The sequence below is a fragment of the Coregonus lavaretus genome (genome assembly GCF_964263955.1).
Source record: "Coregonus lavaretus genome assembly, chromosome: 28".
Lineage (NCBI taxonomy): Eukaryota > Metazoa > Chordata > Actinopteri > Salmoniformes > Salmonidae > Coregonus > Coregonus lavaretus.
Window position 1 is genome coordinate 23,730,021 of NC_140015.1, and position 15,403 is coordinate 23,745,423.

Below are 15,403 nucleotides of genomic sequence, written 5' to 3' on the forward strand. Positions count from 1 at the left end.
GAATGGGTACAGGAGATTCGTTGGCTCCGTTCAAGCCTTTGTGTCGGATGTAGTTGTATTTTATTTCTCATCTTTTGAGTTTGGTGGATTTTTGTTCTGCTTAGACATGGTCTGTCTGTCTCTGTCCAGATATAGCTCTCATATCCCACTTCTTCTGCAGCACAATGTGGTTTTAAATGTCCCTCTGTTCACAGCACAGCCGCCGTTCTCTCCTACAGTAGCTCAGTCAAATCTTCCCTCTTCTTCTGTGTCTTCAGGAAGGCTCTGTTTCCCTTGAAAGAAAATAACAGAACTTGTCAAAAGATTGTTTATTGTCACGTTCATTAGCCAGTGCAAGAAGCAGGGCTCACTGATTTTTCCATGTTCGCCCCTTTTTATCATTATCATGTGTAGAGTTACGGTATGTTCTTTTACAATACTTTTCTCATAATTACTGAAACTTACAGTACAGTTAGTACTGTACATGCCCTGGAGCCACAGAGAAAACCATGTAAAAACAAATTACATTTAGTCTACTATTTTGTGAATGTTTCCGATTGAGTCACTTACCATACTGAACTGGGATGCAATTTTTTTTGTTGCAATATATTATTTAACATGTACACAAATGTGGGGGACTGGCAACAAGCACCATAGTGCCTTTGTTTTAATTGATTTGATCGGACAGAATGGAAGACATTGTGTGCCTAGCAGAGCCTGAGGTAGCAGGTTGCATCATTACAGATGCAGTGTTTTTGAAATCACCTCAGTATGTAGACATTTTAAACAAAGGGTCATACAATGACGATAAACTCGATTGACTGATGACTCAAAGCTAGCACAAGTACCAAATTTGCAGTGGGATTTCATCTATTCCTGCCTCGCTCGCTCTCTGGATCATTTCCCAATTTACCCTTCGCTAAGCCCCGCCCCCCTTGGTTACTGTACAACATTTTTCTGGGAAGCCCAATTCCCCATTCAACCATTGGCAAAATCCTCTCTAAAGGATCTCAAACTGTTTCAAATACACAATGAAATTAAACCCTACCTCAGTGGGTTAAACACAGACTACCCCTTACTAATCAGGAAACTCTTGGTTATGTTGAGTGGACTGTCATTACAAATGCTTCAAGGGAACCTGGTAATGTTTGTAGTGTAGCTAGCCACTGAATGGCTCTGAATTCACTTAGCATGCAGTCAAAGCTATAACCACTTCTGGAGCTAACTAGGGCTCTCAAATCGTATCCTGATGTCGACAGAAGATTTGTATTCATAACATTGTTAACATGCTAGCTAACATACATTTTGAGAAAACAAGTTATACAATGTAACAAAAGTATAATTTCGTATTTGAAAAATACTCCAACAGGCTCAGCATTTCAGGAATCACAGTAGCAAGTACTCCCGTTGCACAGTTATTTAGCCATTAAAAAATATTTTAAAAAATCTCAGTTTTTGCCATATCCCACTGGCTTTCAAGCAATTGAAAAGTGAGCTTGTCCAAGGTGTCGGACTCGACAGTTGTCGCACTGCAATTGGTTGCTCAAAATTCTGGCACAGAGCTTAGCGAATGGTCATATACTGTTGAAAGCAACTTGGAGTTTAAAACTGTTACAGGGCAATCAGTGCACCACTGAGACTTCCTGGAGTGACAGTGAGAGGGCTTTGCCCACCGGGCCACACCACTGAGAGAGAGAGATAGGCCCTAGGTAGGATGGATACAATAGGCAGAGGGATACATTGACATGCAGGGATGAGTGTAGTGAAAATCAGTCAGCAGTGAGGATTTAACACTAGGCCTTTCCTTTAGTACCCCTGTCTCTAACCAGCCTCAGGTGCTGCACTATAATAATCCCCCTATTGCAGGTAGCACAAAGTGGGATTAACGCCCTCATTCATTCCCAGTCATACCAATGAAGCCACAGAAGGGCATGCTAACAGCAAGAGCCCAGACTCTCCTCTGTAGTGGTGGGAGAGGGCCTGTCCTGTTGCTTTCTTGGTATTCAAGGGGAACTAAGGAAACTGGAAGGGAGTATACTCTATAAAGAGCCTCCTCCCAGGGGTTGCAGTGGGAGCACCACACCAGAGGATTGTGGGATTTGGCAGGAGAATCCAGAGGATTTTGTGTTTTTAGATTCTGTGAAAGCTTGGACGGCGTTTCGCTTTAGTAGACAGTTTTTTGCCAGGGGACATGTGAAATCACTACAGCTCAGGGAAGTTAGATAAATCACAAATGATACAAATGTCAAGAAAATAAGCTGTCATTTTTAATCTCTCTAGGAGGATTAATTAGTTAACGATTCAGGTCTCCGGCAAAAAGTAACAGTTCACTGCTATTCCATGGTTCAGAGGATGGTATGCTGCCTAAGATGCATTAGGTCAGGGTTAGTAGTGTCCATTATACAGTATAAAGTCTGATTTATGTTAAGCTAATGGACATTGTGCTCCTTGCTGATATGTTCATGATATTGTCTGACATAGTGTAATCACATACAGTATGTCCTTATTGGGAGCTTGAGGAAGGATAATGCATTTTATGAGCTCATGATAAATGACTGACGACGTGTTATCAGTGCAGTAAATGACCTGTCTGAATGAAGTCAAATGGCAAGTACTGCAGTTTACTGCAGCACAGCACGGCTCCTCAATGAAAGATGAGGCGTTTTGTATTGTACTCACTGCCAACTGCAAGCCCAGTGCTTTATATCAGAGAGAGAGACAGAGAGAATCTGGCAGCCTGGCTGTAGCATTGTAGAATACATGATCTCTCTGCTTTATCATTTCATTAAGACCCTTCCCTTCCTCTCCTCCCTTTCCCCCTCTCCTCCCCTCTGTCCCCACACTCCTCAGTGGATCTGGGGTAGGGTCGTGACTAGCAGCCAGTCACCATGCTAGAGGAGGTACATGCAGAGTTCAGCAGGCCCTCTGTCAGATACAGCAGACAGCTTTGACTGGGCAACACACTGTTGCTAATGACAATGAATCGTCGGTCAGGCCATCCCTTTAGACTAAAGGGGACTTTTTCCTTGTAAAGTACACTGCAGTAAATTCTGCAGCCGCAATGTGACCAGGAGCTTTATGGGTGTGTGTGAGCCTGCTGGGAAATGCTGATAAGGTCCAAGAAGCTGTTATTGTTATTTATCCAGATAGTGGACCATTGTGAATAACATCCTTCAAGCTAGGGAAGTGTAAGATCCTGAAGAAAGCACTGTGAGCCGAAAAGAATAACTTCTAAATAATAACAGCACATCGGAACGGATGTTGTTTATACATTTCAAGGGAACATGTACAGTGGCGGCCAAAAATATTGGCACCCTTGCACTTTTAAAATAAGTTAAAATGGGAAAAAAATGTTTTATTGGATTGTCAACATTGCAGAACAATTGTTTTTGGGGGAAACTTAAGTTTACAATGTTATTTAAGAAAAATCAAACAAATGGCATGGACAAAATAATTGGCACCCAGGAGCTAATATTTGGTTAAACAGCCTTTGGCGAACATAACAGTAAAAAAACACTTATTGTAATCATCAATGGGCTTGCTGCACATGGCAATTTGGCCCACCCTTCAACTGCAAATTGCTCCAATTTTTCTGATCTCACCTTAGGTTTATGATGGGATTCAGATCTGGACTCATTGCTGGCCACTGCAGAACAGTCCAGTGTTTATTCTTGAACCATTCCTGGGTGCTTTTTGATGTGTGTTTAGGTTGTTGTTCTGCTGGAAGACCCACAACCTTCAACAGAGACACCGTTTTTGGACACTGGGTTGAACATTGCACTCCAAAACACCTTGATAATCTGCTGATTTCATGATGTCTTGCACACGTTCAAGGCCCCCAGTACCAGAGACAGCAAAGCAACCCCACAGCATTATCAAACCTCCCCCATGTTTCATTATAGGGAGGGTGTTCTTTTCTTTGATTGCTTCATTTGGTCATCGGTAAACATAAGGCTGATCTGTGTTGTCAAAGAGCTCTAATTTGGTTCATTAGGCCTGTTTAGGTGACAGAGTGAAATGGGGCTTTCTTGTGTCTCTTTCAGCAGTGGGGTCTTTCTATGTTTACCAACGACCACATGAATCATTCAAAGAAAAGAACACCCTTCCTACAATCAAACAAGCTTTCCAATTCCTTGCCACAGTTCAATATTTCCTGAATTAAACATTACATTCATTATTACATTGTTCCTACTAATTAAAACATATATTTTCTACATACAGTAGCTGTGTCTGTGCCTGCAATCAGCCTGCTTCAGAAATGTGGGAGTACTTTGTACTGTAACTGGGTGGAAATTAGCAGACACTGCTAATTGGGAAAATTAGAGGCTGATGCAGCCCTCCTTGATATGTAGATACTGTACATAATATGGAATATTATGTAGATTAATCAAGTGGGTAAATCAATTACAGTAAAAAAAAAAAAAAAAAGAGAACAAAATCAACATTTCTCAATGAATTGTTAATAGTTGCATTCACCATTTATATGAGCAAGACTGGGTAACAGTGACAGCGTATGTGAATGATCTGGTAGTGAAAGGAGTGGTGTGTTTGTGACAGAAGCCAGTGGCCGCCAGCCCTGCACCGGGGGATGAGATCAAGACTGTCCCTCTTCCCCAAGGCTGGAGATGTCACATGTCACCCGAGGGATGCAGGTACTACATCAACACCGCCAGCAAAGGTAAGCCAGGCACACAGCTCCACCACAACCCTACTGACATGCTCACTCATGTGAGAGGAGGATCAATATTATGAGGATGATGGAAGAAATCTGGCAGATCCTCCATTCCTATTTGCTGTGATTCACCTTCTGCCAGCACCATAGATTTCTACAATGCCCCTGACTATGTATATATGATGTATATATCGGCGTTATTACTGTAGCTATATAATCTGCATGATTATGCTGGAACCAATACATATTTCATCATTTGACTAGCAAAAATGTGTGATGCGTCCACCCTCATAAAGATGACGCATAAAGCTTACTTAATTTTTTTTACTGATAGCATACACAGATGTTTGGCTTAACAGCCTTCTCCAGTGTATAGGTTCAAATCTTTTTCAATCAGAAACCATCAGTTCCATTTGTCAGTGTTTTGTTTGGTAACCATAGTTTCCAGTTCTGCCGTGAAATGCTGCCAGCTCAGAGAGCTCATTACCATTCCCCATCATCAACATCTCTCCAGCCCATTCATTTGAAGGAGGGCCTAACATCTCATCCACTTTAATCTGATTAGCCCAAATGTGTGGTGATGGCAGCCACTGCTGCAGGTACCTCAGCAGCTCAACCTATGTGTTCTGAGGAACTCCACAGAGCCTTCCTGTGTAATGACATTTAAACAACCCCTGTTTACTAGACAGAAAAAACACAATGTTGTTTAATACCAGGGCTAATAGGCAGCCGACCTTTAATAGAGATGCTTATCGGAACCTTTTAATTTTGTGGCATGATTCTGCACTACACAGATAGAGCTGTGTGTGTTTGTCTGTGTGTGTGTGTGTGTGTGTGTGTGTGTGTGTGTGTGTGTGTGTGTGTGTGTGTGTGTGTGTGTGTGTGTGTGTGTGTGTGTGTGTGTGTGTGTGTGTGTGCCCCTCAATGGCATAGGAGCCAGAGAGAAAGACTGTTTCCCACAGGACAAAGCCAGGATTCACCCACGGCAGCTCCAACACTCTGGCAGAACACTGCACCTTGGCACACCACACACTGTAGTAGAGAGAAAGGCCCAGGGGCTATTTTATAAAACCATATGCTGTAACACTCATTATTATACTGTGTGTTATAACTCTATTATGGACTTTAATTCAACTGCATAATGATTAAAATGTGTTTTTTAATTACACTGATTAGAGATGTTATTTTTAAAGGGCACTCAGTTGTATTTTCAAGCAATTCTAACACTTTTATTACACAAGAGCATGTAATGTACCGATGTTATCAGCTCTCCATTGTAGATACAATGTCTCTGCCTGATTGATAGTCAGAAAGCATCTCTAACACTGTCCAGATGTCAAAGTACTTCTTGCTCCACTAACTGGAATTATGTTTGTTTGATGCCCCGGGAACATTCTGAGAGCATGTCAAGAATCTCAAATGTTTTTTCAGCAAATGAATAATTCATTTCAATACTTTTCATTTAAAGTATTCTCTTCCTGTTCCTCTGTTCTCAACTGAAAGAGAACACTGACTATCAGACCTTGAGTACACTGTAGTCGCTCGCTGTAGTGACGTGTGACCATGTCCTCTACAATACTTTTTGAAAATTTCTCAATAGTTGTGCTCTCCCCCTGTGTTCTTTAGAGTTTCATTCAGCGTTCAGGGAAACTGTGGAACTGTGTGTCCATTGTGCTTTACGCCTCCTATGGCTTTAACCATTCGTGTGTCATTCCAGAAACAACATGGGAACGGCCCTCTGCTTCTTATGGGACCCCAGTGAGACCACCGGCACAAAGGAACTCCTTACCCGAAGGTAACATCAAGCCTCTTCTGATTTAAATCTACCATATCTATCGAGTTAAATAAGTGCCAGAAATGTTGCTACATAGATATAGCAATTCCTCTTCTTCACTGTGTAGTAGCTCTACAACTGAAGCCTTAGCAATCTAACTTGGCCTAGCTAGCTGGAACCCTTGTTGGCTTATTTAGGGGCATTTCAGGTGCTGCCTCTGATTATGTCAGAGGAACACCATCCCAGGCCAGTAGGTGGTATTCCACTGCTGGTGTGTTCTCTCCACACACTGGGATAACAACCAGGGAGAGAACATCCAGCTGTAGGGATTTGTCAATACAGACCAGACAAGGCTAATCCTCCCAGGGGAGGCAGGCAGTAATGAAGCCCAGGTTAAGAGATCTCTCTGCCTGGCTAGTCCAGCCTGGCTCCTCCCTGGGCTCCGGATGCCCCGGCCCGGCACTGGAGAGGAGCCCCAGGAAGTTAGAGATTGGGGGGATTGGGGGTAAGGTTAGAGAGGGCGAAGTAGTGTTGAACAGGAAGTGGGCTCAGATTACACTGCCTGTATCTGAGTCCATAACTCAGTCTGCTTGGATAATACAAAGCATTCATGGAGACAGCCATGGGCTCTAGAATAAGTATGACGGCAACGCCATGGGCTCCCTATCTGGGGCTGAGCATTCTGTTGATGATACCGCAGATTCCCACCTAGTGACACTTCATACCGTTCCATTTCAACACACTTTTGTAGTTCTGATTCCGTGATATATATTTATGTATATGTCTCTCTAACACAGTATCCCCCTCTGATCACTATTCCCCTGGTCCCTGCTCCATTATGTGTGAGGTAGAACTGGGTCATTATGTCATGTCTTTACATGGCTGTGGTGCTCAGCTTCCCTCAGGGGTCATTATGTAATGTCTTTACATGGATGTGGTGCTCAGCTTCTCTCAGGGCTCATTATGTTGTGTCTTTGCATGGCTGTGGTGCTCAGCTTCCCTCAGGGGTTATTATCTAATGTCTTTACATGGATGTGGTGCTCAGCTTCCCTCAGGGGTCATTATGTTGTGTCTTTACATGGCTGTGGTGCTCAGCTTCCCTCAGGGGTCATTATGTCATGTCTTTACATGGCTGTGGTGCTCAGCTTCCCTCAGGGGTCATTATGTCATGTCTTTACATGGCTGTGGTGCTCAGCTTCCTTCAGGGGTCATTATGTTGTGTCTTTACATGGCTGTGGTGCTCAGCTTCCCTCAGGGGTCATTATTTCATGTCTTTACATGGCTGTGGTGCTCAGCTTCCCTCAGGGGTCATTATGTTGTGTCTTTACATGGCTCTGGTGCTCAGCTTTCCTCAGGGGTCATTATGTTGTGTCTTTACATGGCTGTGGTGCTCAGCTTCCCTCAGGAGTCATGCTGATGTAATAATGCTCTAGCTCATGTGTTTACCTTCAGCTGGAAATGGGCTGCCTTGATATGCAGCAAGTGGACAGGCCATGAATCACAGCCGATGAGGATCCATTAGAACCCTGTAGGATAGGATGTGAGTAGGGATATTACCATAGACATATGCAGGGCTGTGACACACACACACAAACCCAGACATACACACACACACACACACACACATACAGACACACAGGAACATCTCCCTTAAGGCCGTTGGCATTATTGTAAGGCCATTGTTTTCTTATTGGCCAGAGTGAGAAGGCGATTGAAACACCTATGAGATATGCTGTGTACTGAGCCGTAGCCCAGTGAGATGAACTGGAGCTGGGACAAGGAAGGAATATAAGGGGGGAGTGCAAACCGCTTTCTGTCTGGAAGATGAATGAGGATGTATTATTCCCTAATGTTAGGATGCAAATAGCTCCATAACATTAAGATGTCACATTAAGACATAAGCACAAGATGACCTTTTCACTATAATGGATTGATACACAGTCCTTCACATGAAGGAGTTGTATATTCCCCAGGGTGCTTATCGTTCTGAACTGATTCAGTAAGTAGCGGGTTTAATCTGTCATTCATCTCAATGACATTTATGATATTTTCCCTTGTAGTCAATGGATCATGTCACACCACAGGAAGTGCTATGCATCCCACGGACCCCCCTGGCGTGCCCCTACGCAGAGCCACTATGGACAAACAGGTGAGACTTTAAACTCAGCACTGCAGTCTGTAATACACTTTATAAAAGGGACTTCACCTGATAGACCTGTATTTTATCCGACCCGTTAAGTCTATTACGGTTGGAACATTGCAATCAGCTCAACGTATTGATCAGAGTGAAATAGTTGTCTGATATTGATTTCACATCGACAGTAAGCAGCTCAGACTCAATAATGGTTCCTATGACACCTATAACATGTTGCAGGCAAACTAATTCACATTTTTACTATTTTAATGCAATAATTCACAGTTTATTCTTGATGTGGTATGATTGAAATCCATTGCACGCATCAAACATTCTTCAGGACCAAAGCGGTCCTCTATGGTCCTCCACAGTCCTGTTTGAGCAGCTATGAACCTGGGCCAAGAAATGTTACACGCCAACCCACGTGACTAATTACTCACCGTTAGCGAGTACCCTGTCATCAGCTAACGGAGAATAGATGGACAGATTTGGGCCATATGGGCAGCTGAGATTTGGACCACGCAGCAGGGTTTGTTGTCAGCTTTTCAAACGACGCCAGCAAGAGAATCTTACTAGCTCACACTGGGAGAACTGGGCGTCCTGGGTTTCTGGGAAAGTCTGCTGGCTGGATCGCCGCGCTCCGAGCAGCCCGGACACATCGGTAGGTGCTGGTCAACGGCGCCATGTTTCGGAGGAGGAAGGTGAGAGTGCGTCGATGCGATGCGTGAAGCTTTCACTGGGTTACTACAACTGACTGTGTTGTTGTGTTGGCCACTGCAGGTGGGTGTTGTAATAAGCAGGGGAGGAGAGGAGGGGACAGTGGGGTTGTGTCCTTGGGGCGATCACACGTACGTACTGTTGCAGCTCTGCTTTTCTCTGCACACATGCTGCTGCCTCTGGTGGAACGTCATCATTAGAGAGCGAGAGAGCGAGAGACAGCGAAAGAGAGGGAGAGAGTAGAGTGAGAGAGAGAGAGAGAGAGTAGAAAGAGAGAGGGAGAGATGGTAAGTGTGGCTGCAGCCCTGCAGACACAGATAAACACCACACACACCCTCAGGCTCCCTCCGCACTCACATACAGTGCACTCACACATGCGTACATCAATTCTTCCGCACATCCACCCTCTGGACCCCCACCCCTGAAAAAACGAAGATGCATCAGCCCTCCACAAACACACCTGCCAAACACACCTCCACAAACACCCACACACTATTATCAGACATCCTGTACCCACACACTATTATCAGACATCCTGTACCCACACACTATTATCAGACATCCTGTACCCACACACTATTATCAGACATCCTGTACCCACACACTATTATCAGACATCCTGTACCCACACACTATTATCAGACATCCTGTACCCACACACTATTATCAGACATCCTGTACCCACACACTATTATCAGACATCCTGTACCCACACACTATTATCAGACATCCTGTACCCACACACTATTATCAGACATCCTGTACCCACACACTATTATCAGACATCCTGTACCCACACACTATTATCAGACATCCTATACCCACACTGCTCTGAATTGTAATTACGCTAACACACACCTGTCACGGTTCAGACAGACGACCAGAGGACCACAATTGCGTCACACCAGAAAGTTTATTAAAACTTAAGGGAAAAGGGAAGTAGGGAGTGAATGAAGGCTCCAGGGGTAACAGGGATCCCGTCCAATGTGCTGGGTCTGTGCCCCCCCCAGTGGCAGCGATGCGTCCTATGAAGCCGGTGGTGGGTGGTCCAGAAGTCCTGGGGGGGGGAGACACAGACACAACAGGGCGGAATGAAACAAGGCAGCAGTACAGTTCAAGGGAAATCCAAAATACGTAGTAGCAAGGCAGAAGGCTGGTCAGAGTTACCGGGATTGAAGAGTAGTCAGGAGTCGTTATGGCAGAAGCAGGTCTGGATCTCCTGGGGCAGAAGAGTATCCAAAAATCAGGCAGGTCCAGGGTCACAAAACCAGGGTAAGCCAGAAGCGCGAGCAAACAGGTTCCGGGTGTGAGCTTTGCAGACGATCTGACACCGGAGAGCTGAAAGACAGGGCCTTAAATACTGGGAGAGGTAGTGGGTAATGCAGCGCAGCTGGCAGAGTAATTAGAGCAGAGCAGAGCAGGGACAGGTGGAGCTAGTTAGGCTGAGTAGAGAGAGTGGTGAGCAGAGTGGAAGAAAATTAAGGTGGTAACCCGGTGGAGTGAGAGGCTCATGACAGAACCCCCCCCCCCAAGGGACGGCCCCAGAAGTCCCAAGAGCAACACCACGCCGGGCGGGAGGAGGGGAGCCGGAGGAGGGCTAGAACTCCTCCGAACGGTCCGAGTGAACGTCCTCATCCTCGGAGGAAGCCGGAGGACCGTGGTCGGGAGATGGGACAGGTCCCGAGACAGGATCAGGCACAGGACAGGAAGCCGAGCGGGCAGGACGGTTAGGGACCCCTCTGGGGCGGCCCCTACGGATTGCAGGTTGATCAGGATGCCGTTGGTGGAAAGCGGTGATGAGAGTCCTATCCACAATCCGACTAGCTGGCACCCAGGTCCTTTCCTCAGGTCCATAGCCCTCCCAGTCAATGAGGTACTGGAGACCCCTACCCCTCCGTCTGGACCGAAGCAGGCGGCGGACGGTGTAAACCAGACCACCATCGACGAGCCGTGGAGGAGGAGGACAAGGCGCAGCAGGGACCAGCGGACTCTCATGGATGGGCTTAATCTTAGACACATGGAAAGTGGGGTGCACCCTCAGGGAATTAGGCAGTTGGAGCCGGACAGCAGTTGGGCTAATCACTCTTATGATAGGGAATGGGCCAATGAACCGAGGTGCCAGCTTCTGCGACTCCACCCTGAGTGGCAGGTTCTTCGATGACAACCACACCCTTTGACCAACATGGTAGGTGGGAGCAGGAATTCTCCGACGGTTGGCCCCGGTAGTGTAGCTGGCAACGGATCTGAGGAGTGTGGCTCGGGCTTGTGACCAGGTGCGGCGACATCGACGGGCAAAAGCAAGTGCAGATGGGCAAGTAACCTCCTCTTCCTGGCTGGCAAATAGAGGAGGCTGGTATCCATAAACACATTGGAAAGGGGACATACCGATGGCAGAGCAGGTCAGAGAATTGTGTGCGTACTCCACCCATGTCAATTGCTGCGACCAGGAGTGGGGGTTGCGTGAAGTCATGCATCGCAGTGCCTTCTCGAGCTCCTGATTAGCCCGCTCTGACTGCCCATTGGATTGGGGATGGAATCCGGAAGTCAGACTGACTGTGGCTCCCAGCAGGTGACAGAACTCCTTCCAAAAAGCGGAGGAGAATTGTGGACCACGGTCAGAAACTACATCCTTTGGCAGTCCGTGGATCCGGAAGACGTGTTCCAGGACCACCTGGGCGGTCTCCTTGGCGGTTGGGAGCTTGGGGAGGGGAATGAAGTGTGCCATCTTGCTGAAACGGTCAACTATGGTGAGAATGACGGTCATGCCACTTGAAGGGGGCAGCCCCGTGACAAAGTCAAGGGCGATGTGAGACCAGGGACGTCTGGGCACAGGCAGGGGCTGCAGCAATCCGGCTGGGGGCTGGCAGGACGACTTGTGTTGGTTGCAGATGGGGCAGGCTTGGACGAATTCCCGTACATCCTTTCTCAGAGAGGGCCACCAGAACCTCTGGGCGAGCAGGTTGTAAGTGCGGGTGGAGCCAGGGTGACAAGCTAGGCGGGAGTCATGTCCCCACTGAACGACCTGGGACCTCAGGTCTTCGGGGACAAAAAGGCGGTCAGCTGGGCAAGTGCTGGGACCTGGCTGGTTACGGAGAGCCTCCAGCACCTGTTCCTCAACAGCCCAGGTCAGAGCTGCAACGATGCAGGGACTTGGCAGAATCGACACAGGGTCCTTGGAGGGGGTGTCATCCTTCTGGAATTGACGGGAGAGGGCGTCTGGCTTGGTGTTGCGTGATCCAGGCCGGTATGACAGAGTGAAATTAAACCTGGTGAAGAACAGGGCCCAGCGGGACTGCCTGGAGTTCAACCGTTTGGCCGTGCGGATGTACTCCAAGTTCTTATGATCGGTCCAAACGAGAAATGGAATGGTGGACCCCTCCAGCCAGTGACGCCACTCCTCCAAGGCAAGCTTCACAGCCAGCAGCTCACGGTTCCCTATGTCGTAATTGCACTCAGAGGGGGACAACCGACGTGAGAAAAAGGCACAGGGATGGAGCTTCCTATCCTCCGCAGCCCACTGAGAAATCACAGCACCAACTCCCACATCCGAGGCGTCCACCTCCACAATGAATTGCCGGTCCACATCAGGCATCTGGAGGATGGGAGCGGAGGTGAACCTCACCTTGAGGGTACTGAAGGCTTTGTCGGCTGCTGGGGTCCAGGTGAAGGGTTGCTTGGTGCTGGTTAGAGCAGTGAGAGGGGCAGCAACGGTACTGTAGTTCCGGATAAACTTTCTATAGAAGTTAGCAAACCCCAGAAACTGTTGCAGCTTCTTTCTGTTCTCCGGAACTGGCCATGAAGTGACTGCTGATACTTTGGCAGGATCCATTTGGATACTTCCCTCTGCCACTATGTACCCCAGGAAGGCCACTGTCTTGACGTGAAACTCACATTTCTCTGCCTTGGCGTAGAGGGAATTCTCCAGAAGACGATGAAGGACTTGCTGGACATGGCGGGTGTGTTCAGACAGGTTTCTGGAGTAGATTAAGATGTCATCCAGGTAAACGAAGACAAACTTGTTTAACATGTCCCGCAGTACATCATTCACTAGAGCCTGGAACACAGCAGGAGCATTGGTGAGGCCAAAAGGCATAACCAGATACTCGTAGTGGCCTGTTGGTGTATTGAATGCGGTTTTCCATTCATCTCCCTCCCGGATCCGCACTAGGTGGTAAGCGTTTCTGAGATCCAACTTGGTAAAAACAGTGGCTCCCTGGAGCAACTCAAAAGCAGAGGTGAGCAGAGGCAGAGGGTAACGGTTTTTCACTGTGATGTCGTTGAGTCCCCTGTAGTCGATGCAGGGGCGAAGAGATCCGTCCTTCTTCCCCACAAAGAAGAAGCCAGCACCAGCAGGAGATGAAGATGAACGGATTAATCCTGCGGACAGAGAGCCATTGATGTAGTCCTCCATGGACCTTCTTTCAGGAGCAGACAACGAATAAAGACGACCCTTTGGAGGGGCTGTTCCAGGGAGGAGGTCGATGGCACAGTCGTACGGTCGGTGAGGGGGCAGAGATGTGGCTCTTGCTTTGTTAAACACCTCTCTGAGACCATGGTAGCATTCTGGGACATTGGAGAGGTCAGGAGCGGAGTTAGTAGGTACTGGCCGAGGGGGTAGTGCGGCAGCAAGCAGGCAGGTTCGGTGGCAGTCCTCTCCCCACTCCCTGATCACCCCGGTCACCCAGTCGAGCTGAGGGTTGTGCCGGCGGAGCCATGGGTAACCCAGGATGAGGGGTTGGCCTGGAGAGGGGAGCAGGTGAAACTGGATAGTTTCTTGATGGTTTCCGGACAGACCCATCGAGACCGGGGCCGTGACATGAGTGACCGATCCGAGTAAGTGTCCGTCCAGTGCCCGGGCAGGGATAGGAGGTGTCAAACGGAGGTTCTCCAGTCCCAGTTGGCGTGCCAGCTTGATGTCCATTATGTTGGCTTCGGCGCCAGAATCCACCAGAGCAGCCAGGGTGTGAGTTGAGTCAGAGAGGCGGAGGTGAACTTGCAGCAGGGGTTTGCGGTCGGAGGACTGGATGGTCATTGAACTCAACCGGACTCCCCCTATGCCCGGTGAGCTTCGGCCCTTTAAAGGGCAGGTTACCACACGATGTCCATCACCTCCACAATAGAGGCAGAGGTTTGAGGTGAAGCGGCGCTGGCGCTCTGCAGGAGTGAGAGAGGCTCGCCCAATCTCCATAGGCTCAGACTGATCAAGCTGACCTGGGTGAGTGGCAGTAGATGACAGGAGCCCAGTCGGATCTCTCCGAATGCCGGTAGTAGGTGGACCTTGGCGCCCCCTCTCACGACGACGGGTCTGTATCCTTCTGTCGATCCTGACAGTCAGTGCGATGGCTTCATCAAGAGTGGAAGGCAGTTCATGGGAGACCAACTCGTCCTTGATATAGTCAGCCAAACTATGGAAGAACGCGTCCACCAACGATGGTGTGTTCCAAGAACTTCGTCTAGCCAGGGTTCGGAAGTCGATGGAATGGTCTGCGACTGTACGTCTGCCTTGTCGAATACTGAACAGTTCACGAGACGCCTCTGCGGTTGGTGAATCCAGGTCAAACACCTTCAGCATCTCCTCAGCAAACAGGTCGAAGGTTGCACATGCGGGGGTTTGATGTTCGAACTCTGCTGTTCCCCAGAGTCGAGCTCGGCCCGTCAGGTGAGTGATGGCATACCCAACTTTAGCCCCCTCCGTGGCGAAGGTCCTTGGCTGCAAGGAGAACTGAAGTCGGCAGCTAGTCAGGAATGGCCGGACCTGGGTTGAATCGCCGTTGAACCGCTCGGGGTTTCCAATCTTGGGTTCCGGAGCAGCGGCTGCAATGACCGGGGCAGGTAACTCGGGGGCAGGGCTGGTGGGCAGACTGGCTGGGGTAAGGTTGGTGAGGAGTTGAATGATCATGGCGAGTTGTTGTTGCTGCTGCTGGAACTGCTGCTCATGCTCATCGGTTTCCATGTCAGGGAAAGTGTGCGCTGAGTCCATAATGGTCAGATCGTACTGTCACGGTTCAGACAGACGACCAGAGGACCACAATTGCGTCACACCAGAAAGTTTATTAAAACTTAAGGGAAAAGGGAAGTAGGGAGTGAATGAAGGCTCCAGGGGTAACAGGGATCCCGTCCAATGTGC